This window comes from Geospiza fortis, unplaced genomic scaffold, assembly GCF_000277835.1.
Source record: "Geospiza fortis unplaced genomic scaffold, GeoFor_1.0 scaffold138, whole genome shotgun sequence".
NCBI lineage: Eukaryota > Metazoa > Chordata > Aves > Passeriformes > Thraupidae > Geospiza > Geospiza fortis.
In genome coordinates, this window is record NW_005054307.1 from 820,918 (window position 1) to 829,886 (window position 8,969).

Here is an 8,969-nt window from a genome sequence, read left to right on the forward strand (position 1 = left end):
TTTGCAGTCCTACAACACAAAGATCTGAAAAGAAGTAGCAAAAAGACGTTTTCTGCTAATAAAACCCTTTAAGAAAACTTCTACTGAAGGTATCTATTCTTTTTTTCCCTGTAGAGAAATCATAGCCTTAAACTCTAAATAATAGCCTTAAACTTTATTCCAGGACCTTCAAGTGCAAACTGGGGGGAAGAGGCAGGAAGAATAAAAACCTAGCAGTCCCATTGCACAAGAAATTGAGATGAGAAATTAAGATTTACTGTTACCACTCTATCCCAAGTAAGAGAAAAACTTGCAATCTTAGAATTATTTCAGAAAATATTATTAAATCACCCACAACAAAACACATTTAATTGAGATGAGAACTTCTTCAATTCACCAAGAGAACATAGACAAGTAAAATAATTTTTTACAGCAGTCTGAGATAACCTCTTGCAAAGATTTTCATGAAACTGATGTGCCAAGAGAACCCTCATTTGATGGGAGAAAATATTTGCATTTGAAAAAAGCACAGCTAGAAATATTTGGTTAGCTCTAGCTTTAGAGGTTAGACTTCATACTAAGAATTGTCCTGAACAATCACAGAAATCAAGACACTTGGATATATTCTTCAAACAATAAAACAGAATATAAATTCATATGCACTAATAAACTGAAGCCAGGTAACACAATAAATGAAAACTAACATTCTGTATTCCTGCAGGAAAACATGGAACTATTTTAGACAGGTTTCTTGAATCCTTTCATCCATGTTTTGAAGGCTGAGACAATCTTAAACTGATGAGGACAGCAGTTATTTTAATGTCAAAGAAAACTTGAAATTTAATATCAACTTCATTGCAATCAAGATTCTTTAGCTACAGCTGATCAATAAGATTTCATTTTCAATATAATAACTGTAAAACCTCAGTGACTGGTAAAAGAAAAGGACAATTATTTGCTTTATTCCTGCAATGAATAGGATCAGACTACTCCTGCCTTTCAAGAAACAGGCACCAAGCCAAGCAGTGAATCCCACCCTACAGAGCAGCTCAGGTAGTGAAGGAGAGAGAGGGACAGGGCTCCTTGGCCAGCTCAGAGGTGACCAAGGACACACACTTCTGACCCCATGACTACTCTCAGTGCTGTTGTATTGCCCTGGCCACAACTGGGGTCAGTGCACACCTGCCCACATAACTGCAGAATCTTAGCTGTCATTTTAATGCCTCATGTCCTGCATTAATCAGGGCTTGGACACAGGAAAGATTTTGTCTCTATCCTTTACAAGTCACCTTGGCAATAAACCGTAGGAAGGGGCACTATCAATTACTTTGTATCAAAGCAAAGTCATTTTTGATGAATCATTAAGCAAAATACAGCTGGATGGGAAGTCCTATGACATATTTTGAAACAGTAATAGTTTTACTGAGGCAATTTTCTGAGGGGGAAAAGAGAAATCTCTTGGGTATCTTTGACAGTCTGATGAAAAGGATTGAAGGACTCATTAAGGACAATATTACTTCCAAATGCAAAGCTTTGAATGACTGGCGACCTAAGTGAAATATAAGTAGTTACATTTGGTTTCAAGAAAGTGGAAAGCTTACTTTACACAGTTACATTGTATATATTCATGCAACTGCAGGTTCCATTAAAACGCAGATAAATTTAACAGTTTTAAGCACTTAAACAGCTGAAATCAACATACAGTATAAACTGAATTTTACAAGCAGTTCAAACCCAAATAAATTCCCAATGCTTACCATCAAAAAAACTTTTTGCTCTCAGGTAACTGACGCTAAGCCTAAGCACTGACAGCTTATCCAACTTGGCGATCACATCCTGAGGGAAGGGCAGCAGGCTCGCCAGGCGGTCCAGCTCCGCATTCAGGCGGTCCCTGTGTCTCTTGGAGGGATTGGATTTGACTCCTTCAGCTGGCGACGGCTTTACACTGCGGCAGAAAAACAAACACGATGTAAACGTCAGCTCCTTTCCAAAATGAAGGCAAATATTTGCTGTGCCTAATGTTACATATTGTCTCAAACTGTAACAACCAAAATGTTTTCCCGAGTGACTTTGTTTCCCATTGGGGGAAAAAAAATAACCTAAAATGGCCTAATCTCCCCTCCAACACACAATGAAGCAGTTTGAGCTACAATGTCTACTTGAACTTTTGAATGAATATTCAAAACCTTTTAGATTCAGCAATTTTTATAAAAATCTTCCTATGCTTTCAGTCAAATATCACTTGAGTTCTCCCAAATGTTAGTATTCCAAATATACCGATAACTTGCAGTAATATTTGTGTACAAATAAATTTGACGGTACACTTTTTCACTTCAATAACAATTTCTCACGGATGTCCTTAATTTTTATCAGTTTGGAACAGGCTAGTATTAATTGAATATAACAAAAGTTTTAATAACTTCCTAGGCATTCAAAACTATGCTAAAAACCATGAAATATAGCTCAGCCAGTATGTAAAATTTTGCAGGAAACACTGTGAGCTCATCTTTTAAGTCATCTTGCAGTTGAAGGTGCTTCATTTGAGTACAGCATGGCAAAAGCATGCCTTTGTACAGTACAAAGAACAATTTAAAAATCTTTGTGTTATGAATTACATAATGAAGTTTTTGTAAACTTGCTATTTTCCATTCATATCCACCCTGAGCTCCAATTCCAGATACTTGGATACTCACCCCTTCCCACATACCAGAAGTCTGGGAAAAGGTTTAAACCCCCACTCATTTAAATGACAACTAGTCATTACAAGCCAATATTGAAACCAAATAATTTATCTGCCTAAGCCATAGAACATTTTATGTTCTTTATTAAACAGTCTTCTAATTAGAGAGTGAGTCATTGTCACTTTTCCAGTATTGCAGTTCTACGTGAGATCTACAGCATTTATCAATTTGTGCTGCTCTCACAGAAATGTTGGTTCTGTAAGAGCCATCACTCAAAAGTACTGAGCAGAAAGACATTCAGCAGCTAATTTCTTCAGTATTTCATTTAATCTGCTCCCAACTGTCATCCTTATATCAATTACATGATGAGCAATTGCAAAAGATCCAATGGTTATTTTTGCCACTGCTTGAAGTAAACCATACAGAAAAGTAATTTCATCTTGTATTTTCAGTCAAATGAGTACCGATAGAGTGGACACTCTTATTTTTAGCTTGCTTTTACTTTATGTTTCAATTACACCTCTTGTTAGTTTAAATCAAATCCCTTCTTTTTACAGCCATGGCTTATTCAATTGTCGCTTTTGTCAAAAACTTGCACATCAGCCTGGCTGCCTGCTCCCCAGCGCTACAATTGCCCTTTTCCACATTAAAGGAGCCTTATGTGGAGCCTGGAAATGCAAAGACGCCATAATGCAAAATGTTGATAACAGACAGAAATATAATGTATCAGCAGAAATCACTTCCCAGATGGATAAAGTTAAACTTACTGCAGAATAAACATCATAAATTAGTAGTGCTTTAGCCTAAAAACATTTGAAAAGTGGGCAAAACAGTTGAATCAAGAATTAGGAAAATTCTCTCTAAAAAAACCATGGGTTCATCATCAGTGTCAATGGATGACTAACTACTTGGTTAGATGGGTGCTTCGGTCACAAATCATGACTTTGACATCAGCAGTTCCCATATTCCCAAGTGAATATTAAATAATTTAGCAAGGTTTCCTTCATATTATCTTATGCTGGTAGAAAACTAATTTGTACAAGCCATATAATTAGCAAAACTTACATACAGCCCTTAAAAAATAAAGTTAAAATTCATCAAATATTAGCAGCAACATTTAAGGGGTATTTCTTTAATATTTTTATGTATTAGACATTTTCTAAATGTAGAAACAAAATAACAAATTTCAAACATTAAGCATGTAACAGTTGTATAACAACCAGTGAACAGCTAACTACTATCAAATCAAAGTGATTTGCTTCTGAAAAGCAGAGGACCTCATAGAAACCATTTAAGACATGCAAACTTTACAAAATATATCAGCACTAAGTAACAGGCTTTTCTATCTTAACAACTGTACCCTGCTTTGCTTTAAACTTGCAAATTGACCAAGCAGCTAAAACTATGTTCAACTTGCAGTCATCTCATCAAATTTAGATGTGATTGTTTTTCTACTTTACATTTACTTTCTAAAGATTCTCTTACTTTTATCTAGCTGAAAGTATTTTTGAATACTAAGTTACCAGTATTTGCATCATAAATCTTGCCATATTCTCTCCCCCAAATCAAACACCGATTATCCCTACTTTTCCCCCTTGTCACCCAACTAAAATTCACTATATAAAAACAGATCCGTCAGTGACAATGGGAATGAGGGCAGAAATGCTGGGGGCATAAGCAGCAACTTAACCATTTTCCATCCATTTATATAAGCCCTTGATGCTAAAGACAGCCCAGATTCAATGCAGAAAATTGTCTCCAAGGCAAATTATGTGCTATGTCAAGATTAAATCCATGTACGTGTTTTATTTAAAAGAAAAAAGAAAAAAAAAAGACCAAAAGAAGGAATGTATTTAAGCTGATCTTTCCATTCTTAATCTTCTACCTTTCACAGAAAATCTGAATTCTCTAACCAAAGGCCAGAGGTCTCTGTACACTCACTGCCTCTGGACTTATCTACAACCCTTGTCACCCAAGAGCTGCAAGGCAAGCAAGAACACTTAATTTTTTGATTTAATAATTTTAAAGCATTTCCATCACAACACCAGCTGACTGCTGTTTTCACAGGTCTACTACAGCATACTTAATTAGAAGTTTTCACTACACATGCTCATCATGTGCACCTTTATAGGCATTAACCCCAAATGTTTAAAAAGTGCACAATTACTGGAGTCTTAATTATTATCAAAAGGCCAAATTAAGTTTCAATATTTACATGCTCATTTGTATTATTTTAGATGGAAATTTTAGTAGTTTCTGAGAAAATGCAAAGAGAGAACAAGTTTATTTTGTTCATAACAACATAAAACACTGGGGGAAAAAATAGAAAAGCCAAGCATTGAAAAGCATGATACCTTAATAACAAGACTGAAGCGTGAAATGAAATCAGAGAATAAATGAATGTGCAAAAAGAACACTACAGAGAGAGAGGTTTTAAAAAAACCTAATTTGTTAAAAACCCCTAACTATTAGTTCATCAGAACTATCTTATGCCATAGGAAAGAGGGATATAAGGAAAAACATACAAGCCACCTAACTAATGGATTTCATCTTCTCAGCTTTGAATATTTTTCATCTCATATTTAATAATACATGCAATAACATATCTTTTTCCTATGCACAGGGTTTCACTCAGTGGAGGCCAGGTATATAAAATCAGTTATGAAACTAAGCAAGTAATAGAATCCTAAAAAGTATATCTTTATTTACTTTAGTAACTAAAAAATACTTCTAAGAATTTACTCTTATTTCCCACACGGAATTTGCAATTACTGAAAATTCAGCTGATGATTTCTTTGGAAACAACAGATAAGAATTACTAACAACCTGTTAAAGTTATTGTCAACTAATCTTAAAAGGACAGAGACCCTTTCCAATGGCTCTTTCAGCAGAGACTGAGACCAGTCAAGATTCAAACTGCTGAAGGGATAAAGTTGTTTTATTAAAAAACCTCAATCAGTGACATGCTACTCATCTGATGCTGGGCTACTATTTGTCATCCAGTAGCAAATAGTTAGTTGAGGTTTGTTTGGTGCATTAAGGATTCAACCAGAATGACAGAAACATCCAGAACACCAATCAAGGATGAAAGTCAGACACTCAGTTTTAACATATTCCACAACTTTCTAAGATAACAAGCCAGCATTTATTGGAAAAAAGAAACCCAAAAAATTATGTTCCTGTCTACTGACCACATTACTTATATATGTATACCTCCATTTGATGTAGATTCTCTTTCTAAAAAGTATTCTTTTGCAAGAAACGTTAATCAAAACCAACCAATCAAAAAACCCCACAAACTTTAAAACAAGTGACTTTTAACAATAAAGTAACTTAGAACAGTGATTTTACTACATGTAACATACAGTTATCCCAAGACTGACAAATATATATATATATATAAGAAGTTTATTCTATGGAAGACAACAGTCTTACTACTTCCATTTCAAATAAGAGGTGCAGACTGCTTTGTGGCAGATACTTCTTTACACAAAGCAATATTTCAGTGATTATTTTTCTTTTCTGATGAACTTCCTCTCTGAAAGCTTATTCTGGCACTTTCTGTTTGTTTACCTTGAATGAACACATAAATAGTTCCAGTTTTTTTAATTAAAATGTGTGCTCTGCTTTCTAATACTACTAGGACTACTCATTACTAAAGATCAATCAGTCAAAACTCTGGAGTACTTAATGTCCCAAATACATTTAAGATAACTAAGAAGAAAACTCTATCGTATTTTTTTTTAATTTGATCTACTAGATAAACAAATCATTATGCTTTTTGCCTCTGCATAACATGAAACATTTAGAACTCCCCACCCCATTCCTTGTCTATTACATTCATCCAGTTATACAAAACAATTCTTATCCAAACACTGAAAAAAAGAAAAACAAACCAAATCAGAGCTAGTAAGCAGAAAGACATAAAAACTGCAAGTTGGAGCTGTACTTATATAATACCTTTCATCTCATGTTAGAATCTATCTGCAGAAAACCCCACTTCCATAAAACTTGCATTTTTTCCCTCCAACTACAATGCTTCTATATTAGTTCCCTTAATAATCACTAGACAAAAGAAGTTGAAGACTTGGAAAAAAAGACAAAAACAGAAAGCAGGGGCCACGCATTGCTCCCCAAGCCTCAGTGGGGAGTGGAACACCCCCCAGCCCTGCTGCCACCAGGGGGACTCACAGGGTTTAAACCTTAAAGAGGGAGGAAATTGAAAGACTCCAAGGTATTGAGAAAGTGATTTCTGTAGCATATCACAAGCAATTGCAGTGCACGTGTTTAGCATCTTTTTCTTCTCTCCCCTTACATGACAAGATAACAAGACGAATTGCAGGAACAACTGCTTATTATTGCTCCCCCACAACTGTGTTTCTTTTTCAGCTGCAGTACTGTAATTCCCAACTGAATCAAAAAAGCACATTTCAACACTTGGCACAGTCAGACAACAGCCTGTGATTCCCTCTCAAATTCAGCTCTCTACAGGGCACATAGTAGAAACTGGGAGTTGTAAGGAGGAAGTTTCTTAAATTGTTATAGAGTTATGACCATGGCTTTCATGAATTATTTGTACCTGAAACAAGAACTATTTCTTCTGTTTAGTTTTTTCCCATGGCAACTATGGCATTACAGTTAGACCTTCTTCCACTTCTATAAGCCGTCTACACATCTTACTAATTATTAATCACCATTAAGAGGTACATATATGACAAAACATTAGAACTATCAACAGATATAGTCTCTTCTACAAAAGATATTAGTCCCAGTAATGTACCACCTCTACCTTTTTCTGTTTTCTTTTTTTTTTTTCTGAATAACTGAATTCTACTGAGGGGAGAAAAAATTGAATTCAAACAGATGAAAATGACGGTAGCGTCAAACCTTTATTAGCCAGCACCAAGTACATCTTTCCTCTCTCCTGCAATCAGTTAAAAAGGGTTTATTGCCTGTCTCACTTTTTTTTGGCCTAAAGGTGTGGTCTGTATGTAGTTATGTGAGAAATCAGAGCCCTCTGACCCACTAGTAATGCTCTCCAACGCTGGCCCAACAGAAGCAGCAACCAAAGAGCATAAGGTATTTTGAGAAGCAAAAACCACATGAACATGATAAATGTGTTAAAAGCAAGATAAATGTCTTACGTAAAAATAATTTCTAGTAACCAAGCAAGGTGGGTTAATAATAAACCTCCATTTCAATTACAGGTGAACAAACGGTTTTGATATGAATGCATTTATTTTGAGAAGAAACTTCTCCCTCTGATCCTAAGGCAAATAGATAAATAGTTCCCATTAGTAATAAAGCTTCAAGTTCAACTAATCACAGCAGTTCAGCCAACTTACATAACAAGAAGATACAGGGAAAAGGATTACTTACATAGACACTACAGTAAGGTAAAACAAAAAGGTTTCACATCCTCTATCCAAGTCTAACCAATATATAATAATAAGGAGATCTTACCAGCAAGGCAGAACACCTCACCATTCACAACCAGAACCACTTGCCTTTAGCTATTAGTAAGCTACAAATGCCACCAGTACATTTCATTTCCTCATGAACAAACACTGATTTCATTCTTAAAAATCAAAAACTACAGTGTGAATTTAATTAGGTACCTCTACATTTTTTATTTGGAAATGAATGGTCAAAAAAGCAGGCACTGGTGTTTTCATAATTAATGCTTTTTCTAGCAGGGGAATTATATATACACACATACATATGTATATACACATAGATATGCATACACACATTTTTAGACATTTTTCCCTAATTTGTGGGGTAAAAACCCAAGCTATGTACATGCATTCATTCTAACAACTCCAACCATAAAGAAGCGCTCAAGCTAATTCCCTTCACTCTGAGACTGAGTTGTCTGCTGTGAATCTAAAAACGTATCATTCACAATACAATTTCATCAAACATTTCCCGTTCTCTCCTTCTGTGCTTTTGTGGCCCTCGTAGTTATTTTACATCTACAGAAGTAGCCCACAGAAATGCACTTGGATTTTTTGAACTTTGCTTATTTTTCTTGCAACTCGGTAGTTTACCTTTACTACTTTTTATGATCTAGAGATTCTTGACTTTCAGTTGAAAGTGCAAGTTAAGCATCTCTTCTAGCCTAAAAATTCCCCTCTCATGAGAGCAACGTTTTAGTGAATCATATAAAACCCAGGATGCCAACCTAAAGCAGGTGCAGCAAACAAAATTACTCCAGCACTAAACTGTTCCCACAGTTTCAAAAATATAAATTAATAAACAAAAAGCCACTATATAGACAGGTTTTCGGGTTGTGTTTTTTTTTTTTTT

General features: G+C 35.2%; 1 protein-coding gene across 1 annotated transcript in view; it reads right to left on the reverse strand.

Moving 5' to 3' along the window:
- The window catches only part of AHR (aryl hydrocarbon receptor), a 53,705-nt gene extending 51,787 nt beyond the window's left edge, over positions 1-1,918 (reverse strand). Inside the window, 1 exon segment of the mRNA XM_031066746.1 lies at positions 1,737-1,918. The gene's annotated coding sequence lies outside the window, so the exon portion shown is untranslated.
- Between the last annotated feature and the right edge of the window lie 7,051 nt (positions 1,919-8,969).